General features: G+C 44.5%; 1 long non-coding RNA gene and 1 other non-coding gene across 3 annotated transcripts in view; one reads left to right on the top strand and one right to left on the bottom strand.

Moving 5' to 3' along the window:
- Positions 1-20,106, bottom strand: part of LOC131384603 (uncharacterized) — a 41,033-nt gene extending 20,927 nt beyond the window's left edge. For both annotated transcript variants that reach the window (XR_009215613.1, XR_009215614.1), the window contains exons 1-2: positions 20,038-20,106; positions 1,395-1,498 (exon numbers count right to left, since the gene is read on the bottom strand). This is a non-coding gene — a long non-coding RNA (uncharacterized LOC131384603). The remainder of the gene's footprint in view (positions 1-1,394; positions 1,499-20,037) is intronic.
- Positions 14,812-14,945, top strand: LOC116477540 (U8 small nucleolar RNA). Its single transcript, XR_004250507.1, has one exon. It is a non-coding gene; the product is annotated as a U8 small nucleolar RNA (small nucleolar RNA).
- Positions 20,107-23,792: the final 3,686 nt, after the last annotated feature.

A 23,792-nucleotide genomic window follows, 5' to 3' on the forward strand; every position in this document is an offset into this window, starting at 1 on the left:
TCATATGCACTGACATTTAATTCACCTGAAAACGGAAGAGAAAGGCCAGGATAAGAATGTAATTGTGATGAAAATTTGAAGCTAAGAATCTGATCAGTTAGCAGGGGTTTTTTGAGGATCTATTGCTACCATGTGCCTGTCAGTATTCTTTACCAGTAGCATAATATGTAGCGACCTCATAGCAACACTGCTTTAAATATAATCTTTCTCTGCAAAGGCTATACTTCCAGCCAATGTGCTTGGCAAGATGTTTGCTGCCTGCTTTGCTGGCTAACCTAGGAACGAATTCTCTCTCTAACCTGAGTACCCTTTATTCCGTATCTTAGATTTTGGCTGACATCAGCATTATCTTTCTTGTTATCCTGATGGGGTGGGGAGAATTACATTTTTCTCTCTTTTGCAAGAAGAGTTGTTTCATGTTTGGCATACCTGCTGAAAAATTTTGGCTTATTATTATCCCCTCTGCTTGCCACCCCCTTCTTTTCTAGTTTAGATATTTTTTAATCCCCGTAAGCTCAGCATTAAACCCAATATCCTGACAGCAGTAGGTCAGAGCTATAGCTGCTTTAAATGGGCTACCACGGCACAATCTCGTAAGTAGAGAACTAAAGTACACATGGGAAACTCAGAATAATACAAAATAAAGGCAAATAAGTGCTAAATTCTATGAAATAGACTCTGAAGTAAGAAAGGCGAAACGAGATTCATGACAGCCTTGGCAATAGGAAAAAATTCAAAAAGGAGTGGATGTAAGAACCTATGCTGAAGATAGACTGGGAAAACCATGAAAAGACAAATGCACTGCAGCACTATTTGCAATGCTAAGGCCTAGCATTACACAACACCAACAGGGGATTGGTTGGATAATCTGTGGCTCATCCACAGAATGAAATACTGAGCAACTGTCAAAAAGAATGCAGACCATCTCTACATTTTGCTTGGAAATGATTTCCGGTAAATATTATTAATTGAAAACTGCAAGTCTCAGAAGAGTGAACATAGGTACTCTTTTATCTAAGAAAAGGTGGATAATAGAAATATTAACATATTTGTTTATATTTAAAGTAAAAATCAGGGGAAGCACAAATTTGCAAGTAAAAAATTGGTTACCTTTGAGGGGATGAAGGAGGCAGGAATGTAAGCTAGACTTGTCTGAAGGTCTTTGTATTTGTTAACTATTGCCACAAAATAGATTAGTCAAAAAATTTAGTGGCTTAAAATAACAATAGTACCATCTCATATGAATTTTGAGGGTCAGGACTCCAGGAGCTGCTTAGCTGGGTGGTTTTGTCTCAGGGCATTTCATGAGATTGTGGTCAAGACGTTGGTCTGTGTCTCAGTCATCTAAAGTTTGACTGGGGCTAAAGAACCCACTTGCATAGTGGGTCACTCACCTGAGTTGCTTCCTTGTTGGCAGAAGGCCTCAGTTCCTCACCACATGGACCTCTCTCCCCATAGAGCTGCTTGAGCATCCTCATGAAATGGCAGCTGGCTGCTTCTATAACAAGTTATCCAAAAAAAGCAGAGAAAGCTGAAACGCCTTTTATGACCTAGTCTTGGAAGTCACATACTGTCACTTGCATCCTATTTGTTAGAAGCAAGATAGTGAGCGTGGGGTGGCTGTAATCCTGGCACTCTGGGAGGCTGAGGCAGGAGGATTGCATGAGCCCAGGAGTTCAAGACCGGCTTGGGCAACATGGCAAGACCTTGTCTCTATTTAAAAAAGAAAACCAAACCAAAAAGATACTGAGTCCAGCCCATACTCAAAGGGAGGGGAATCAGACTTCGCCTTTTTAAGGGTGTGTTAAATAATTTGTGGACATATTTTATACCCCTATAAAACCTAATTATATATATTTGAGTTTGGAACCATACTAATGATTTATATAATTATAAAAGCAAGTTAAATGAAATTGAACAAGAAACTGCAGTCCCTAAACAGTGAAAACAAAACGAACGCAATAAACCTAAGCATAAATCAGGTTGATTGTTTAAATATAAAGAAAGAAATACATTCAATGACTTTATTTTCATTTATTTTATTATGGTAAGAATTCTTAACATGAGATCTGCATGCTGAACAAATTTTTAATGTGTAACACATCATTGCTGGTTGTATGTACAATGCTGTGCACAGCAGCTCTCTGGGTTTATTCATTTTGCTTGACTGAAATTTTATGCCAGTTGATTAGTTAATTCCCCATCTTCCCCTTTCCTCAGCCTCTAGTAGCCACAATTCCATTCTTGGATTCTATGAATTTCACTGTTTTAGATACCTTATGTAAGTGGAATCATGCAGTATGTGTCCTTCTGTGACCGGCTATTTCATTCAGCATAATGTTCTCAAGGATCATTAGCGTCACCCATTACAGGATTTCCTTCGGTTGTTTTTTGTTGTTGTTGTTTGTTTTGTTTTGTTTTGTTTTGTTTTTTTGAGATGGAGTCTCCCTCTGTTGCCCAGGCTGGAGTGCAGTGGGGCGATCTCTGCTCACTGCAACCTCCGCCTCCCAGGTTCAAGCGATTCTTGTGCCTCAGTCTCCCGAGTAGCTGAGATTACAGGCGTGCACCACCACACCCAGCTAATTTTTGTATTTTTAGTAGATGGGGTTTCACCGTGTTGCCCAGGCCTCCCAAAGTGCTGAGATTACAGGCGTGAGCCACCGCACCCGGCCCTGGATTTCCTTCTTTCTTAAGGCTGAATATTATTTCATTGCATGTATAGACCACATTTTGCTTTCCCATTCATCTGTCAATGGATATTTAGGTTGTTTCCACATCTTGGCTATTGTGAATAGTGTTGCAATGAACATGGAAGTGCTAATATCTCTTCAAGATCCTGATTTCAATTTTTTTGAGAAATATCCAGAAGTGAGATTGCTGGATGATTCGGTAGTTCTATTTTTAATTGTTTGAGAAACCTCCACACTGTTTTCCATAGAGACTGCACCATTTTGCACTCCCTAAATTCCCACAAGCACTATGCAAGGGTTCTGATTTCTACGAATCCTGCCAACACTTGTTTTTTTTTTAATGATAGCTCTCTTGACAAGAGTGAAGTGAACTTTAATTGCCTTAAAACAGAGGAATTGGACTGTACAAACTTAGAGGAATATATCCAAAGGATAAATAGGATTGTAAATAAATCTTAAACTGTTTTCAGTAGTTATAATATTAATAATAATATTAGTATTATTATTCTGAAACTATTAAGTATATTTGTCTTAGCCCATTTTGAGTTGCTGTAAAGGAATACCTGAGGCTGGGTAATTTATGAAGAAAAAAAGTTTTATTTGGCTCACAATTCTGATGGTTGAAAATCTCATGACTTGGCAGCTGCATGAGGTGAGGGCCTCAGGCTGCTTCCAGTCATGGCGGAAGGTGAAGGGGAGTTGGCGTGTGCAGAGATCACATGCAAGGCAGGAAGCAAGGGGTGGGGGAGGTACCAGGCTCTTTTTATTTATTTTTATTTTTATTTTTTTTTGAGACAGAATCTCATTCTGTCTCCCAGGCTGGAGTGCAGTGGCACGATCTCAGCTCACTGCAAACTCCATCTCCTGGGTTCAAGCCATTCTCCTGCCCCAGCGTCCCGAGCAGCTGGGATTACAGGTGCATGCCACCATGCCCTGCTAATTTTTGTGTTTTTAGTGGAGGCGAGGTTTCACCATGTTGGCCAGGCTGGTCTCGAACCCCTGACCTCAGGTGATCTGCCTGCCTCAGCATCCCAAAGTGCTGGGATTACAGGTGTGAGCTCTGGCACCCAGCAAGGCTCTTTTTAACAATCAGCTTTTAGTAGAACTAACAGAGAGAGAACTCACTCATCCCTGAGGGAAGGCATTAATCTATTCATGAGGGGCCCACCTCCATGACCCACACACCTCCCACCAGGTCCCACCTCCAACATTCCCACATTGTAATCAAATTTCAACATGAGATTTGGTGGGGACAAACTATATCCAAACCATAGCATGTATATATGTTTCAGAATATATATATATTGTGTTCTATACATTAATACTATACTAGTACTACAGTACACATATTACATATGTGTATTAATATGTTACTATATTGGTATTATTCTGAAACTAAGTACATATATACATATGTATATATACATGCACACATATACATGTGTATATGTATCTCAAATAAATAATTATGGTAACATATTTAGGAGCCAAGTCTTTTAGTAGAAGAGGAGAGATATAAATATAAAATTGAATGAGTCAAGCGGAAAATCCTGTAATCTTAAATTTGATTTAAAAAATTAATAAGAACTTAGGATGTATTTTCTTTAAAAATAAATATATTTCCTTGCTCTGCTCACTGAAATCGCCTGCAAGCCATAACTAACCCCAAAATAATAACCTTATCCTCAGATTGTGTTCTCCAAATAGAATTTCTAACTCAAGAAAGCCATGCCTCCTTGGATAAATGATTATTTCAAGGCCAGGACAGGAAACATTGAAGGGGGCCTGGAACATTCTATAGTACTGAAAAGCATGGAGCTATCAGAGACCACAAGCATTGCCATCAAAAAGATCCAGGTGCCCACTTCAGTGTTCTCCCACTGGTCAAAGATGGGACAATTTTAACATAATGGCAACAATAATGACAATAGTAATAACAGCTTCAATGCCACACCAAATATATTAAAATCTACAAGTTCATAATGCTAAAAAAAAGTGCAAATAAATACAACCAAATGAACACCTTTGTAAAATGCTAAGGAACCCACTCATTGTGAAAACTGATAAAGAAGAAAACTGAAAGCAAAGAAGTAAGTATTCATTTTGCTTTTCCTGTTTAGACTGCAACTCAGAAATGTCAGCTAATTAATGTAAAAGGAATATTACAGCTAGAATATTACCATTTTGCAACCCCTAATAAAAAAACATCCAATTTGAGGCTAGAGCTTGAAGTCCACAGGGCAGGCAGCTGGAACGGGGGTATGGATGTAAATTGTGGAGAGCAAAACAAGCAGGAATTCACGAAGACGGACTGAGAGCTATGTCAGTTCTCTGATGTTGATGGTCTGGGTGTCCTGCAGAGCCAGGGCTCTTTGTCCTGAGCTAAGCACACACGCTAGCCCAAGTTGGGGAGAAGCTGAAGGAGTATGCAGGGGAAGGTGAGGGAGCTGCAGGCCAGCTGTGCCTCATGCCCACCAGAGAGGCCGGCAGATGTGCCCCGCATGTGTGACCGACCAAACGGCTACTGCCTCACTTCCATCTTCCAAAGCTCCCAAGAATCCCCCCACAGCTCATCTTAGCCAGAAACATATGGGAAAAGAGAACTCTGGGAAATACGGTCTGATCTAGCCAGGTAGACGTGTTAAAAAAAACCACCATAGTCATGGATGGCTGCTAAAGCCATTAGGCGAAAGGCTGCTGGGAGTTCTACGTGTAAAGGATTTCGCTGGCACATTCTGAATCCACTGATGGAAGTCACATCACACAAATAGAAATGCCTGGTGTCTTATATCTCTGCCTGTGAAGTGACAAGAAGTACTCAACTACTCTGCAAAATAGCCTCACTAAAAAAATCAAACTTGAATGGTATCTAGCCTCAGGCTCCGATTGCAGTTTATAGGAAATACAGGGGAAGGAGAAAAATATTAAAGAACAGCACAGGCATCTAGTCAGCCCACTCTAAAATGTGATAGGTTATACAGAACCCTTAGCGCCAACTTCTTCAACAAATAAACTGCAAGAGAACAATAGAGATACAGATGACATAAATAAGAAGATATTAGTGGCCAGTTGCAGTGGCTCACACCTGTAATCCAAGCACTTTGGGAGGCCAAGGCGGGTGGATCACTTGAGGCCGAGAGTTCGACACTAGCCCTGCCAACATGGTGAAACCCTGTCTTTACTAAAAATACAAAAATTAGCCAGGCAGGCTGGTGCATGCCTGTAGTTCCAGCTACTCAGGAGGCTGAGGCGTAAGAATTGCTTGAACCTGGGAAGCAGAGTTGCAGTGAGCCAAGATCCTACCACTGCACTCCAGCCTGGGCAACAAAGCGAGACTTTGTCTTTAAAAAAAAAAAAAAGAAAGAAAAGATACTAGAAATACATATCCACCAAAAACAATGGTTGAAACTTGTTTGACTCAATTCATATAAAGCAACTTAATTATATAAATACACACAACATATATATATGCAGTATATAGATATACACACATATGTGTGTATATACATGCATAGGTATATGCACATATATAATGAATAAATAACAATCATGCATGGCTTAACAACAGTGATACGTTCTGAGAAATACACGGTTAGGCGATTTCGTCCTTGTGTGAACATCATAGTGTGTACTTACACAAACCTAGATCTCACAACCTCCTACATACCTAGGCTATATGATATAGCTTGTTGCTCCTGGGCTATAAACCTGTAGAGCATGTTACTGTACTGAACATTGTATGCAACTCTAACACGATGGTATTAGAGTTAGATATACAAGCATTAGATATACAACAAGATATACAACAAGTATATACATTAGATATACAAGAGTTATATATACAACAAGAGTTAGATATACAAGCATTTGTGTATCTAAACACAAATATGTATCTAAATTGTGTACCTGTTAATATTAATAAACACAAAAGGTATAGTAAAAAATAAGGTATAAAAGATTTTTAATAAGAAGCACCTGTATAGCTCCATCTGACTGGAGCTTGCAGAACTGCAAGTTGCTCTGGGTGAGTCAGTGAGCGGGTGAATGAGTGAATGTGAAGGCCTGGGACATTACCACACACCATCATAGACTTGATGAACGATGTGCACATAGGCTACACTAAATTTATGTTTAAAAAGCCTTTTGCTTTAATAATAAATTAAGCTTAGCTTACTGTAACTTTTTTTTTTTTTTTTGAGACAGGACCTCACTGTCACCCACGCTGGAGTTCAGTGGCACAATCATGGTTCACTACAGTCTCGACATCCTAGGCTCAAGCAATTCTTTTATCTCAGCCTCCCAAGTAGCTAGGACTACAGGTGCACACCACCAAGCCCAGCTAACTTTTTTTTTTTTTTTGTAGAGATGAAGTCTCACTGTGTTGCCCAGGCTGGTCTCCAACTTCAAGCCTCAAGCGATCCTCCCACCTCAGTCTCTCAAAGTGTTGGGATTACAGGTGTGAGCCACTGCGCCAGTCTATTACTGTAACATTTTTACTTTTTTTTTTTTTTTGAGACAGAGTCTCGCTCTGTTGCCGAGGTTGGAGTGCAGTGGCGCGATCTCGGCTCACTGTAAGCTCCGCCTCCCGGGTTCACGCCATTCTCCTGCCTCAGCCTCCTGAGTAGCTGGGACTGCAGGCGCCCGCCACCACGCCCGGCTAATTTTTTGTATTTTTAGTAGAGATGAGGTTTCACCGTGTTAGCCAGGATGGTCTTGATTTCCTGACCTTGTGATCCGCCCGCCTCTGCCTCACAAAGTGCTGTGACTACAGGCGTGAGCCACCGCACCCGGCCAACATTTTTACTTTTTAATTTTTACTGTAATCTCAGCTGCTTGGGAGGCTGAGGCAGGAGAATTACTTGAACCTGGGAGGCAGAGGTTGCAGTGAGCCGAGATTGCGCCATTGCACTCCAGCCTGGTCGACAAGAGCCAAACTGTCTCAAAAAAAAAAAAAGCTTAAAAAACATTTCGACTCTTTTATAACACGACTTAGTTTAAATTACAAACATATTGTACAGCTGTGCAAAAATATTTGTCTCTATATCTTTCTTCTATAAGCTTTTTTCAATTTAAATTTTTTGTTCTTTTTAAACTCTTTTGTTAAAAACTAAGACACAGACACACACATTAGCCTAGTCCTACAAAGAGCCGAGATCATCAATATCACTGTCTTCCACTTCCACATCTTGTCCTACTGGAAGGTCTTTAGGGGCGATAACATGCATGTAGCTGCCCTCTCCTAGGATAACAATGCCTTCTTCTGGAAACCTCCCGAAGGCCCTGCCTGAGGCTGTTTCACAGTTCACTTTTTTTTTTTAAAGTAGAAGGAGTGTACTCTAAAAAATGAAAAAAAGTATAGCATAGTAAATACATAAACCACTAACACAGTCATTTATTGTCATTATCAAGTATTATGTACTGTGCATAATTGTATGTGCTATACTTTTATACGACTGGCAATGCAGTAGGTTTACACCAGCAGCACCACAAACACGTGAGTAATGCGTTGTGCTATGATGTTATGATGGCTGTGATGCCAGTAAGCAATAGAAAATTTTCAGTTTCATTATAATCTTAGGGGATCACCATTGTTTGTTTGTGCGGTCCATCATTTCATGCGGCGAATGACTCTGTGTGTGTGTGTGTGTGTGGGTGTGTGTGTGGGTGTGTGTGTGATATCAAGAGACTAAATTTGATTTTTTTTCTTTGAGACAAAGTCTCGTTCTGTTGTCCAGGCTGGAGTGCGATGGGGTGATCTCGGCTCACAGCAACCTTCGCCTCCTAGATTCAAGCAATTCTCCTGCCTCAGCCTCCCAAGTAGCTGGGATTACAGGTGCCTGCCACGATGCCCAGCTAATTTTTTGCATTTTTAATAGAGACAGGGTTTCACCATGTTGGCCAGGCTGGTCTCGAACTCCTCACCTCAGATGATTCACCCTCCTTGGCCTCCCAAAGTGCTGGGATTACAGGCGTAAGCCACTGTGCCTGGCCAATAAATTTGATTTCTGACCGGTTATTTGATATTGAGTCACTGTTTATTTTTAAAGGCATGCTATAGTATTGTGGTCATTATTTGCTAATTTATTGTAAATGTTTTGAAGAATTTTTAAAAATCTAGGAATTAGGATTTTCTTCCAAATAATCAGGGGGCAAGTGGGAGTATAAATGAAAAGGGTTGTCCACATGTTGATAATCACTGAAGCTCAGTGATGGGTATCTGGACGTTCACTATGCTACTCTCTCTGCTTTTGTCTTTGCTGGGTGCGGTGGTTTACCCCTGTAATCCCAGCACTTTGGGAGGCTGAGGCAGGTGGATCACCTGAGGTCAGGAGTTCAAGACCAGCCTGAACAACATGGTGAAACCTGGTCTCTACTAAAAATACAAAAATTAGCCAGGTGTGGTGGTGGGTGCCTGTAGTCCCAGCTACTCAGGAGGCTGAGGCAGGGGAATTGCTTGAGCCTGGGAGGCGGAGTCCAGTGAGCTGAGATCGAGCCATTGCACTCCAGCCTGGGTGACTGGGCGAGACTGTCTCAAGAAAAAAAAAAAAAAAGAAAAGAAAACAAGTGGGGATTGACAGTAATCATTGAAAGATAAATTGGACCTGGTTGACCAGGAAAACGAGGAAACTCATTTTGGAGATCAGAAATAGGGCACTGACCGTTCACACAAAACTTCATATTTCTCAGAACACTTTCCCATTCCACAACTTTATCATTGTGTTCTCTTGTTGACTGTGAGGTAGGCATGTCAGGCATGAAGCTATGGATGAGAAAACTGAAGTTTTGAGACCGAATGATCTGTCACAGGTACTAAGTGGCTACGCTGGTGTTAGAACTCATGTCTATCCTTAGGCCACAGAGACAGGAGCAAGGGCCTTAGGGAGACTGTCCTGGCTACAGACCAGGGTCTGTGCTGGAGGAGTTGGAAATATGGCTGCTTACATAGTGGCACCAAATTAGGAAAAAGCTCAGAAGTCACACGGAAAAGGTTAGACTAGTCTCAAAGGTAGATTATTTTTCTTTCCACACTATTGCCCCTTGCCCCACACTTCACCATTCCCATATACAAAGAAATATAGAAACAATTTTTTTTTCTTTAGGCAGCACAAAATGTTCAACTCTACTGCTTTTAAAATTGAGATTTTACAATCTTTTTTTTTTTTTTTTTTTTTTGAGAAGGAGTTTCACTCTTGTTGCCCAGGCTGGAGTGCAGTGGCGTGATTTCAGCTCACTGAAACCTCTGCCACCCAGGTTCAAGCGATTCTCCTGCCTCAGCCTTCTGAGTAGCTGAGATTACAGGTGCCCGCCACCACGCCCAGCTAATTTTTTGTATTTTTGGTAGAGATGAGGATTCATCACGTTGTCCAGGCTGGTCTAGAACCCTTGAACTCAGGTGTTCCACCCGCCTCAGCCTCCCCAAGTTCTGGGCTTGCAGGCGTGAGTCACCATGCCCAGCCAGATTTTACAATCTTATTCAAAAAAATGTATTAACACAAAAACCACTTCAATTATATATTTTAGTCAAGGAGGATAAGAGGAGCAGGAAAAATGAAGGCGGGGGAGAGAGGTGGAAAGGGAGAAGATGATCAGGGGAGACAGGAAGAAATATTTTGAGCAGAAGATTAGTGATGATAAACTATCCTTATTCTATTGCTGCTATTCACTTGCGCCCCAGGCTTCGAAATGGATTTTTGCCTATTATGTCTGTCCTTTGAAAATCTGGATAGCTGATTGTATTGTTAGCCTTTAGGAAACCCAGACTTCCAGTGTGAAGGAAGAAAGTGTACATGTGCCGCTGGCCAAGGGCAGAGCACACACAGAGCCTTAAATGAAAACGAGGAAGAGCCGGGATTATCTTCTGCAAAATACAATGTTGACCAGAGTCAATCTCCCACAGGATGCAATGCCCTGCGGGTGACTTGACCACTGGGAAAGAAGAGCAGTGGCCAGGGTCCCTACACTCTTCATCCGGGGCCTGATGTCATGAGGTCTGACTCAGTCTTCACTAGAAAACCCATAATCTCATTGATTCCCAAGGCTTCCTTGACCAAGAGCTGTGAATCACTAAATTCTAGAAGAGAAACAACCATTCCATTGCATATCTGTTTTTCAGTCCTAATTCCTAAATTTTAAAAATAATGTCTTCTCTGTATTAAAACCACACACACATGCAGTTAATCACTAGCCAAAATAATGGTGCAACTTTATCAATAGCACTTTTAGGAGCCATCAAATACTTAGACACTATCTCACTATTCTCAGGAGTTTGGTGCGACAAGATGCTTCTTCCTGTGTTTTGAAACACAGACTGACATGATGGAACTGAAAACATATTTTTCAATGCCTAGAAGCGTTTATGCTTTATTACTTCCTTCGGATAGAAAAGGGGAGAAACAGTGACATACACCTTGCTTCATGGAATTACAATCCCTGGCAGTGATCAAGTACGCCTTCCTCAAAACATTCTTTTGAGGCTGGAAGGGAGGAGAGGTGATTCTCTTATTTGACAAAATGGAGAACAAAGCAATCAAGTTGTTAGTCAAAGGTCCCAAAGTATGTTAATGATGATATTAAAATAATTTTACACTTTAACTGTATTGATCTGCAGACCAGAACTCTTTCCATTCATCCAAAAGACACATATTGATTTATTAATTTTTAATGATTATTAGGAACTATTCTACCATCTGGAGTTGCAAAGATGGATATGAAAGACACAGCTCTTAGGAGAGGCAGAGAAGTAAACACAAAGTTCAAAGGCTCCTTCCGTGAGGGTTTTGTTCCACTTCTCTTAGTCTCTGTGTTAACTGGAAGGTAAGGATAGGGGGGAACTGAAAGGCTAAAAACAGGGTTGAGAGCAGATGCCTGGGCTGCCTTGTGTAGCAGTCGGCACCTAGGGCAGCACGGGCCCTGGGGTATGTGGTTAGGAAAAGGCCATTTTCTTGATAGAGTAACCTGCTTTTTCTGAGACAGGGTCTCTCTCTGTTGCCCAGGCTGGAGTGCAGTGTTACAATCAGAGCTCACTGCAGCCTTGAACTCCTGAGCTCATGTAATCTTTCCATCAGAACCTCCCAAGTAGCTAGGTGTACAGGTGTGTGTGTGTATATATGTATATATGTGTATATATATATGTAGACACAGAGTGTTGCTATGTTGCCCAGGCTGGTCTTGAACTCCTGGTCTCAAGGGGCCCTCCCGCCTTGGCCTCCCTAAGTGGTTTATAGGCATCCACTGGGATTACCCACTGGGGTTATCCACAGGCATGTGCCACTGTGCCCAGCCCTGAAGTCAGCCCAGAATAGATGCGAATGAGCTATCTACTGATGAAACTACCTTGAGAGGTAGTTGTGAGTATAATCCTGGGGAGTGGAGAGCAGGAGAACTACAACCAAGGGGATCAAAGAACCTTGAGGCTAAAGCTCAAACCAGCCAACCTGCATTGCAGCCTGTCTGAAATCATGCAAGGAGGCAGGTAGGGAGTGTGCATCCACTCGTGTGTCCCACCTCTGACCCAGGCAGAGGGTGTCCTGAGCCCTTCCATTACAGGAGCTCTTCATGTGCCAGCATTCTGACCCATCTCAGGTGTGTTTCCTGTGCTGAAAATGAGCAGCCATCTGCGATATAACCTTTTAACATGCTCCAATACCCTCATCCAATGCACCTTGCTTTGATCCCATCCCACCAGGCCACTGAAGTTGGTTTTTCCTATAGATTTTCATAGGAAAGAGGAGGTGCTATCTTACAAATATGACCAGTAACAACTCAGCAGTAATAAATCTGACTGTTAATTGATATGTCATCCTGGTCAATATATTTTCTTGTGAACCTGATAGGTATGCATCAGATAAGCTGGGAGGGAACTAGTAAAATCCAGTTCTCAGGGCTGCAAAGCTAAAGACCAGAAATGGGACTTTCCAAGGTAGTTGTAATTTTCTTGGTCACCCTAGTTCCATTATCTTGAATGCTGTCTAACATTTAGTTAGGTGCTCAATAAGTGTTACCATTATTACTACAAAAATATTCCTATTTGTTTGTTAATTATTTTTATGGGCCAGGCATGGTGGCTCATGCCTGTAATCCTAGTGATGGCAGCAGTAGCCCATCTGGAGCAGCTGCTGCGAAGACACCTACTGCAATGTGGGAGGCACAGCCAGAACTGTGCACTCCATGGAGCCGGTGGAGCTGGGAACAGGTGGGAGGGAGCCTTGCCTCCTTCCAAGTTGGCAGGGTGGGACCCCCCACCCTCTGTGGCTGCAGACCCAGGGATCCCTGTGCTCTCAGGGACCTGGGAAGCCACCATTCCCCCGCAGGCTCAGAAGTGCCTGCTCTGGCTGCCTGGTCTCTCCCCGATTTCAGGGTCTGCTCTGGGGTGGAGCAAAGTTGTGGCTGAGCCCAGGCGCTGCTGTGACCTGTCTGGGTGTGTGTACGCTCGGGGTGGCACTGATACACCAGCCCCCAGCTGCCTCAGCCCCCTCCAGACCTTGGGCATTGATGAGCACAGGAGGGAGGCCAAGAAGGGGCTGAAGGTGGCTCAGCACAGGCCTGCAGGCACCCCTTGGCATGAACAGCCTGGGTGCTGCGGATGACAGGTAGATGGCAGCAGGAGGCGGACGGAGTCCTGGGCAGAAAGGGGCGGTTCCCCAGTGAAGACCTATCCTCAAGCCCTGGATGGCCTGAAGCCCGGGGGTGGGAGTGTCAGGTCTGGGTGGAGTCTATGGCAAAGAGCGAGAATTTATGGTGCTTCTTCTGGCCTGCCCATGGCTGCTCATGGACCAATCAGCAGGCACTTCCTCCCTTCTGAAGCCCATAAAAACCCCCAGACTCAGCCAGACTCACAGAGACATCAGGACTACCAGCTGTAGGAAGGAGCTGCCAACTTAGGTTCTCCTGGACTGGTCAGGATGACCTGCCTGTGGAAAGGAGCTACCCACTTCAGGTCTTCTGAGAGCTGTTCTGTCACTCAGTGAAGCTCCTCTCCACCTTGCTCACCCTCTAGTTGTCTGTGTTTCTCATTCTTCCTGGATGCAGGACAAGAATTCAGGATGCTTCAGGACTGAAACAGCTGTAACAAAAAGAGGGCTGAAACACACTCCCCCCTCTTCCCCACCCCAGTTCACCATGTTGCAGGTGATGAGAAGGAGAGAAGAGCTGCCACCCTTTGGGGAGCCTAGACCTAGGGGCTCCCTGAGCAAGTGCTGTGACACCATCTTTGGGGCTTTGTGGTTCCTGGCATCTCCAAGCTTCTGGGTGCCACCATGTTCCCTGGTGCCCTGCTTGTGGTATGCCTGATCCAGCTGCAGCCTTGCGTGGAGCTGGTACCTGTGCTGGCTCCTGGAGCTGCTCGCCCTGCTGCAGCTGGCATGCCTGGCTGTGCGCAGTGGCCACACCCTGTGCTTGCTCACATACCCCTTGCTGTTCTGCACCTGACTTGCGCTTGGCAGGCATGGGATCCAAGCTGGTAATGTGAGCCAAGCACAGCTTGCAGGGCTGAGTGGGTGAAACGAGCCCAGTGGGCCCAAGCAAAACTCGGGCAAAGATGCCACCGGCCACAGAGGTTTCCGGTTGGAAAAGCGACACCCTAAGGATCCTGTGACACCAGCACTTTGGGAGGCTGAGGCAGGCAGATCACTTGAGGCCAGGAGTTCGAGACCAGCCTGGCCAACCTGGTGAAACCCTGTCTACTAAAAATACAAAAATTCACTGTGTGGTTGTACGTGCCTCTAATCCCTAGAAAAGTTGGTGGTGTGTAGTTTGGTAAATAAGTTCAGCCTTTGACATGAAGATTAACCTGGTTGGACATTGATTGATTAATTTGACATGCAGATGACCTGAGATTGGTGCTCCTCTCAGTCTTAAAAATAAACAAAACAAAACCCCTAAGCTTTGAACTTGACCTAGTTGTTTACCACATGTGTGATTCCAGGCTAGTTTCCTGTCTGTAAAATAAGGGTAATTGTAATGTTTTCCTTTCCTATTGCACAGAGATGTGATGATAAAGTAAGCCATTCTACATTTTATCTATGTGTGCGTTGGGGAGGGCGTGGGGGAGGGATCATTTCTGTTTTGCTTCCTTTATTTCCATATTGTTTAGAAGACGCTCATTAATACTTGACTTAATGAACTGTCAGGTGGGATAACCCTTCCCTGTTCCTCCGTTTGGAGGGCAGATAGAACATGATGACTGGAGATGCATGAAATGTGACTAAAGTCTCTGTGTAACCAGGACTTGCAACACCCTGATTGCTCCTATCTGATTATTTCTGAACAAAACAAAACAAAAGAAAAACTTGACTTAATGAATAAATGGTGGAGTTGGGTGATTTCCACATCATTGATGTCCAAGCTTTAGCGTGCATCAGGGTCACCCGAGGGTCTTGTTCAGACTCGACTGCCAAGACCCACCCAGAGAGTTTTTGGTTCAGTAAGCCTGGGGTGAGGTGAGGCCCAAGAACCTGCATCTAACGACTTCGCCGTGTGCTGTGGCGCTGCGGGCAGGGACGGAGGCGCTCAGGGGCAGGCGGCAACACTGGAAGAGGCCAGCAGGTGGCGCGGTCGCCCAACCCGGCCTTCCCCCGGGCGCCGAGAGAAGCGGGTCAGCGGCGGCCCCACCTGCCCAAGCGCCCGCTCTCCCAGGCAGCAGGGGCGGCGGCGGCCTGGCTGGCTGCGCTGCAGAGCGGAGAGCAGGAGCGGCGTGGGAGGAATTTTGAGCGCTTTCGCCGCCCGGCTCCTTTTACTGCTGACTGCCCTCAAAGGAGCCCTCTCTCCCTCCACACGCGTTTGGGCCTTACCAGCCGCCCGAAGCGGCAGCATCCATCCCAGCAAAGCGTGCATTCCATCCTCTGGAAAAAAAAGTCTTTGAATTTCCTTTTCAGTGACCTCACTTTGGGAACTGAACCGGTGCGACTAAGAAAACCCCTCCTAAAGTTTAATGGAACGATCACATCACACGTGGTTGACGAAGCCATTCCCTACTTGCTACTTGTCTTGTGTGATACACTGTCACAGCCCGGGCTTCTGGCTTGGTGGAGGGGACACCACCGCCGCTCCGGCTGCGGACTTCGGGCTCCTCCCCTGAGCCAGGCGGAGAGCGCTGCCCGCTTTAGAGAACTGTTAGGCGGCTGCCGGGCGACAACGCGGGAAAAGTGCCTTACACAGCATAAGGGCTCAATCCACATTAAGGAAGTAGGCAGGAAAAAGTGTCAGTGAATAGTCAGTGACAGTCCCTTAGGGAAGAAATGAATTTGGATTTAGCTGTCCAGTAGGACTCTGCTGTCTACACTATCCAGCAGAGCAGTCCCTAGCCATAGGTAGCCATTGAGCACGTGACATACGGCGAGGGTGATCAGAGAATTGAATTTTAAATTGTATTTAATTTTCATTAAATTTAAAGTATTAGACGGCACAGGTTTAGCAAAATGCCTTGCTGAATTGTGAAAAGATGTCCCTTAAGCCTTAGGGCATGGCTGGCAACGGGTAAGAGGTAGTTAAATCTCTCTGCCTAAAAAGGTATAGGAATTTTAGGGGGTGGGGCAATCTGACTAGCAAGGAATGGAAGAGAGGTTGGGGGGAAAGGGCCAGAGGCATTGCAAGGAGTTAGTGACTAAGTCAATGAGAAAGGAAGTCAGTAAAACCCCTCTGGTGGCAGAAATGGCTCAAGGGGAATTTAAAAACTGGAATGCGTCATATTCAGTCTGAAGTCGTTTACTGAGCAGCAGAATGGTGTTACTTCTGTCTGTTGCCCGTCCCTTCAGAAATGTCTGCTTAACACAGAGCCTGGAGGTGGCAGCAATTAGGGAATGACGAGATGACAAGATGTGGGGGTGTCCAGTGGGGGTGATTCGTTCAGGAAAGGTGAGAGCAAATTCTGGAGGGAACAGGAGAGAGAGAAAGAATTCAGCACAAGCAGGATCTAGGGACTGAGAGACTCTGCGGTGATAGTGTCAGGAGGACGCCTTTTCCGCTGCAGAGGGGATGGAGATTTTTGAACCGCTTTTAATTAAATCTTAAAGGTAACAGCAACTCCAGTAAGTGGGAGGACTTGAACATCCAGGTCTTTGCTTCAAAGCATTTCTTCAGATTAATGCTTCCTGACTTAAATAACCTCACAGAGCAGGCATCTCTTGAAGGGCCTCACTGCAGACTGCAGGTGTGAGTGAGAAAGGAGGCCAGGAGGGCTTGGGCAATGCTACAGCAGGCAGACAGGAAGCAGAGGCACTGGCGTCTTGCTAAATTTATAAAGCGTAGCATCATTTTTTCTGGACTTTTGTCTCTCTCTGTGGTGTCTAGCAATTATGAACCACTGTCCACCTGCTCCCAATTTCTGTAGTTGTGTGTGTGTGTGTATGTGTGTGTGTGTGTGTTGTGTGTGTGTGTGTGTACGCAAAGCGAGGTGCAGCTTCGGTGCCGGGCATACTTCATGTGCTGAAACACAGCAACTCCTAGTCATTATCTCTGCTGCTGTCTTGGAAGATAACTCCTGAGGGTGATAATGTGGCATCCACCTCCTCTTGCAAGTGATTCCTGACAAAACTCTCAGATCAGGCCCTGTCCACCACCCCTTCCCTGCCTGGAACCTAGAGGTAGAACAAACATCACCTCTTAGTAGCCACCTGTGACTCGTAGCCCCGAGAGCTGCCTCTCTGACCAGGAAGTCTCTGCGTAGGGAACCGGGAAGGGAGAGAGTGCAGGCTTTCCAAGAGAAGGGACTTGTGCTTTCCCTGGTTCCTCTGTGGTATCCAAGTAAAACTAGTTCTCCAGCCACTGCACATGATAATCTATCTGATCCTGTCTTTGCTCACAGGATCTCCCAGCCACTCCTTACTGTACCCTCTACCTTCTAACCCTGTTCTGTAGTAACCTCCTTGAAGAAACGTCACCTAGTGGAACCTCCTGGCGTTACTCTTGTGAGCACCCTCATGTACATCGGCATGGTTGCTCTGGGCAACTCCCAGTGGAGATGAAGCAAGTGGATAATCCCCAGTGGGGTTTGAGAGTATCACATGTTTTTCCAGAAAGCTCCCATTAAAATAAATATATTACCTGGTAGGGAGAGGAGAATGGCAGCATTCAGCTGGCAGACTGGCAAGGAATATTCCATCAGATTAAATAGAAGTCACTGGTCTAGGAAGGGAAGCTTCAGGAAGGAGAGTTTTTTTTGTTTGTTTTTTTTTTTTGAGACGGAGTCTTACTCTGTCTGTCACACAGGCTGGAGTGCAGTGGCACGATCCCGGCTCACTGTGACCTCTGCCTCCCGGGTTCAAGTGATTGAAGTGAGTATTTTTTGATGAAGGCAAGATGAGGGATGGAGGAGAAGGATAGAGAGGGATGAGAGGGAAGTGGAAAACTAAAGGGTGCCACTCTCTGAAAGGCGTTATGCAAGAAGAATGATATTTTGCATGAGATAGGGAGGAGAACGAACCTTCAGATTTTTAAAGTGAGATTAACATGGATTCAAATTGTGGCTCAGCCACCATCTGTGTGACCCCCTTGGGGGCCCATCTCAGGAGGTTTATTTTCCTCATGAGTACAGGGGGTCATGAGGATCTCATGAGGTTATGTGTGTAAAGCTCACACCTTAGAAGGCACATGCATACATCATGTTTGCTTAAGATTGACCACCTTTCCTGCTACAGGAAGGAAAAACAACAGTCACAGCAAAGGCCAGGAGAAATCAGAGTGTGCATTTGTGTAGTTGTTATACCTCTCAGAACACTTTCCTATAGGGCATTACGATTGCCCAAGTTCTAACAAGCTCAAGAGGTAGAGAGTCTCCAGCAGCGCCCCTGCTTGCAGAGAGCGGCATTGAGATCCCATTCAGCTTGGTGGTAAACTAGAGCAGAACTTTTGGGTCTTCTCAGCCCTGAACCTGGTCTGGTTCTCAAATGCTTTTTGATAACCCATGCCCTACCTTTAACCCTGACATGTTTAGTGCAGTTAATTAGTTGGGCAGAGCATAACGTATGCACTTTTGAGAGACATTGATTGTGTGTGGTTAATTGGGAGCTTGTCTGAGTGTGTGGTGTCTGTCTGCTGTGCTCTGTGAAAGGCAGAGTCTGCCGCCTTTGCAAGAAATAAGCAGTTGACACTGCTGTTTTCCTGCTGTGCCAAGCCAGCCAGAAGGAACTCTGCCAGGTTCTTAAGGGCTTCTGGGCCCAGCTTTGCTGATGAAGATGCAGTAACCTGAAGTGCTTTGATGAGGCTGTGTGCAGATTAATTCGGGATCAAGACTATGTTGGCATGAACTGAGCTTTGAGTGATGGGTACGAAAAAGAGTACCAGGTACTCACAAGGTAGGGGACAAAAAAGCAAAGGGTGTCCCAGTAAGGGAGCAACATCATCACTGACTGCCACTCTTTTAGTACAACGAACACACCATCTATGGAACAATTACTATGTGTCAGGCACCATGCTGCGTGTTTTTCTTACATGATCTCTTTGAATCATCACAGCAACCCTATAAGAAACCATTTATATCACTCCAAATTGCAGATGAGGAAACAAAAGCTCTCTTAGCAAGGTTGAATAACTCATCTAAGGTATGTAATAGAAAATATGGAGGCATCATTTGAATCTCAGGATTTCTATCTTCAGATCATTTGCTTTTTACATCTGCACTACATTGCCTGTCACCAAACTGATCTGATAAATGACCCAGATCACAATATGGATTGGCAAGAGAGGGGGAAATATCTTATGGTATGGGTGTTTTGTTGGACAGGGTTGGCCTATCTCCACAAAAAAAGCCAGGTCAATTCTACTGCACCAAGACAGGATTGCAAGGGTTGGGGGTCATACTGTGTCCTCCTTTCTAAATCTCCGGAAAAATTCACAAGATCCGCAGTGGGGTTCGAGAGTATCCCATGTTTTTCTAAAAAGCCCCCATTAAAATAATTACATTATCTGGGTGGAGAGAGAATGGCAGCATTCAGCTGGCAGACTGCCAAGGAATATTCCACCGGATTAAGTAGAAGTGCTGGTCTAGGAAGGGAAGCTTCAAGAAAGAGAGTACTTTATTTTTATTTATTTATTTATTTTTGAGATGGAGTCTTACTCTGTCACCCAGGCTGGAGTGCATTGGCACGATCCCAGCTCACTGCAACCTCTGCCTCCCAGGTTCAAGCAATTGAAGAGAGTATTTTTTGATGAGGGATGGAGGAGAAGGATGGAAAGGGATGATAGGGAAATGGAAAACTAAAGGGTGGCACTCTCTGAAAGGGGGCTATGCTAGATTACTTTGTCTAGGGTCCTCAAAGGAGTGGGCTGAGATTTGGGATGGGATCTTGGTAAAGAAGGAGGTTGCACCCAGGATAATCATATTATTATGAGTTACCAGTTACTGAGCACTTACCATGAACCAGGCATTGTGCTAAGGGCTGTCTATGTCTCACATAATCCTCATCATAACATCATGAAGTGGGAACAGTTATATCCATTTATCTAGGCAAAAACTGAGACTTAGTTTGGGTAAACTGCTTGGAGTCTGACCGGAAATGCTGCAGCTGTGATTCAAACCCAAGTCAATTTAAAGCTAGGCCAAGCCTCTCAACCTTGATGCTCTGCTACCAACATTCTAGGCAACCAGTAAACGTAGCTGAATTGATTTGGAGATTAATTATCACCACCACCACCCTTTCCCTAATAATATGGCCTTGTGAATGTGTGGGCTCCCAGTCACCAGAATGGCTCACTTGGAGCCTGTTGGAGAGACCACATGCTGGGGAAGGTTGGACAAAACCATCTCTGCAGCCCCACCAGATCTATCAGATCTTTTGATTCAGTCAACTTTCAGGGTAAACAGGGTCATTTCAGACCATCTGGAGAAGCATATTGGCAATTCTCAGAAAATCTTTGGTAGCTCTCTGAACTCTAAGAAGGCACTTCTTAAGCAAACCTCTAAGCTGTCCCTACTATCTTACGGCCTTTTTCTCTGAGACCAAGTCGAAAGGAGCTGGGAGCCAGGCCCATGCATTCCTCCCCAGGCCCCCTCTTCACCATTCACTTCTGAGCACTCTTTGCTCACCGTTCCATAAAGAAGTCTCTCTCTTCCTGGTTGACCTTGCCTCAACTCAGTCTTTCCCTCAATATTAAACTGAAAACATGGAAATTCAATCAAAGTGAAGGCTTCCTTTACCCCAGCAGGTCCTACAAGCATTTAATAAGTTGCGTGGAGATGTAAAAATAGATCACGAAGCAGTTGATAAGAATAACATTTCTTGCCAAGAGAGCCCTTATGCAGGAGGACTAGCAAAAAAAAAAAAAAAAAAAAAACGAGAGAGAGAAGCTCAGGCGCATTGACAGTGCATGAAATAAGATTTACTTTTGCAGAAAAGAGAACAGAGAAGTTTTGAGATGAGAACATGCTGGATACCAACAGAAAAAAACAGTGAGTTCTGAAAGTGGGGAGGGGGATTGCAGGGGTAGAAGTAGCAACACAGTTCCATCCGGCCAGGAGATGAATGCCTGTAATCCCAGCACTTTGGGAGGCCGAGGGGAGGATCCCTGGAGCCCAGGAGTTTGAGACTGGCCTGAGCAACATGCAAGACCTAGTATCTACAATAAAAACTTTTAAAATTAGCTGGAATCACTCCCTGACTTCCCAGCTCCTTGAGAGGCTGTGGTAGGAGAATCCCTTGAAGCCCGGGAAGTCACTGCCGTGAGCTATGATCAGGCTGCTTCACTCCAGCCTGTGTGACAGAGTAAGACCCCGTCTCAAAAAAAAAAAAAAAAAAAAAAACACCAAACAAACAAAAACCTCTATCTCATGGCAGCCTTGGAAATAATTACAGTGCATAGAAAAATCAATCGGCAAACTTTTACTGAGCACTGGGACACAACGGCAATGTGAAACCAAAAGACCAGGCCCTTTTGCAAGAAGAGTGCAGAGTACTGGGGAGATAAAAATAGCACACTTGAAACAATTAGAGAGCAATTAATGCCAACTGTCTGGTTCTGACTCAAGTACAATGGGACTCCAGAGAGTGGAGGAAGCCTGGTGAGCTGGAATAGTCAGCCAAGTAGGGGTAGGAAAAACTCACAGGGACGCCAAGGTCTTGGGTATCACATGCTTTGAGGAAAAGAGTCTATTCCTATGGAATGCTCTGCTTGCGCAATACCGACAACTCAAACTAACCACAATCTTGCCCTTCCAGAAGTTTCCAATGAAAAAGCAGAACATAGCGCTTGACCTACGACAACTTTGCTAAATAAATGGATGAAAGAACAAGTGATTGGAGTCCTAGGACTTCTTAGGGATAACTGAGGCAGCAAGGGAGCAGGAATGGCATGGTTGCAGAAATATTCCTTGGTCTACTGGATCCTTTCTGAGGGCAGGGACTTTGTCTTTCTTCCATATTTATTAAGCCCTCACCATACAAAAAAATATTGTGCTGGCCCCGAAAATGAGAGGTCCGGACATGCAACAGACACAGTCTATGAGCTTCCAAATGCCTCATACAAGAGCTTCCTTTGAAACCTGGAGCTTAATTCTTTACATCATGCCTTAGATGACTGGATATCCTTTCCCTAAACACACGTCTACTAAGTCAATCATAAATTCTGTAAATAGTTTGCACCTACTATGTGCTAGATAATGTGATAGGTCAAGATAAGCATTGAAAAACAGTGTTTTCTTCTAAAAAGAGCTTATTGTTGGCTGGGCGTGGTGGCTCATACCTGTAATCCCAGCACTTTGGGAGGCCGAGGCAGGAGGATCACCTAAGGTCAGGAGTTCAAGACTAGCCTGGCCAACATGGTGAAACCCCGTCTCTGCTAAAAATACAAAAATTAGCTGGGCGTGGTGGCTGGCGCCTGTAATCCCAGCTACTAGGGAGGCTGAGGCAGGTTCAAGAATCGCTTGAACCCAGGAGGCGGAGGTTGGTGAGCTGAGATCCTGCCATTGCACTCCAGTTGGGGTGACAAGAGCAAAACTCCTTCTCAAAAATAAATAAAATCAAAAGAGCTTATTCTCAAGTGGGTAGAGAAATAGTCACATATTTAGTGCAGTACATAATTGCTCTCATGGCATGTCATGCAATGTGTGGGGAGAGCTCAAGAAAAAGATCACCTAAGCTGTCCAGAGGAGTGAAGGCCGAGCCCACAGAGAAAGAAGCATTTGAGTGGATTCTGGAGTGGGGTCTCTCAGGGGCAAGGTGTGGTAAGTGGGAATAACATGTAGGCAGGTGGACTGGAATGTGCAAAATCTGGACGCATGAGAGGACTCAGTAACATGCTCTGAGAGCTGAGAACAGTCAAGCTTCAGAGTGACACTCACAGCCATTCCACTTCAGCCACTCGCACCTATGGCCACACCCTGATTTTGTCCTCATCTGAAATGGTTTCGTCTCCATAACCTTTAACTCAATATGCATGCTCTGACCACGGTGTCTTACCCTTCCATGTCTCCAACCTCTTTGCTTTTACTGTGCCTATTCCCTAATTTTAATAAGATCTCTGGCCATGTTGCCTCTCCATTTGTAGTCATCTCTCAATCTACTTCTTTCTCAATCTCCTTCTTCAATCAGTCTAGAAAACAAAATATATTACTTCATCATTATATTAAAAAAATTTTTTTTAAATATTATTTGCAGAGATGAGGTCTCACTATGTTGCCCAGGCTGGTCTCGAACTCCTGGGCTCAAGCGATCCTGCCACCTCAGCCTCTCAAAGTGCTGAGATTACAGGTGTGAGCCACCACACTGGCCATCATTATTATTTGATTACCCTTGTTTCTCATTCACCCTCATCTTTTGCTTTTCTTCAACAAAACCCCAATCCCTAGACCAATCCAGCCATCTCCTGCCTTCCTTTTTACCTGGCTCAGGCCCAAATCCTGACATTCTCTCTCGACTCTTGACGTTTCCTCTTGACCCCAAACAGTCACCATGCCCTACCAATTCTCATTCTCCTTCCCAAATACCTCTCCAGCAGGTTCCCTCCTCTCGATCCCCACTGCCCCTCTCTTAGTTCAGGTCTCAATAGTTTTCATCTATATTAATTCCACTCGGTTGATCTAACTGACTACAGTTTTGGAACTGACATTCAAGACTGTTTTCTGAACTATACTCTCATCATATCTTGATATCACATCATATGATCTTCTGATCA

This window comes from Hylobates moloch, unplaced genomic scaffold, assembly GCF_009828535.3.
Source record: "Hylobates moloch isolate HMO894 unplaced genomic scaffold, HMol_V3 SCAFFOLD_11, whole genome shotgun sequence".
NCBI classification, from domain to species: Eukaryota; Metazoa; Chordata; class Mammalia; order Primates; family Hylobatidae; genus Hylobates; species Hylobates moloch.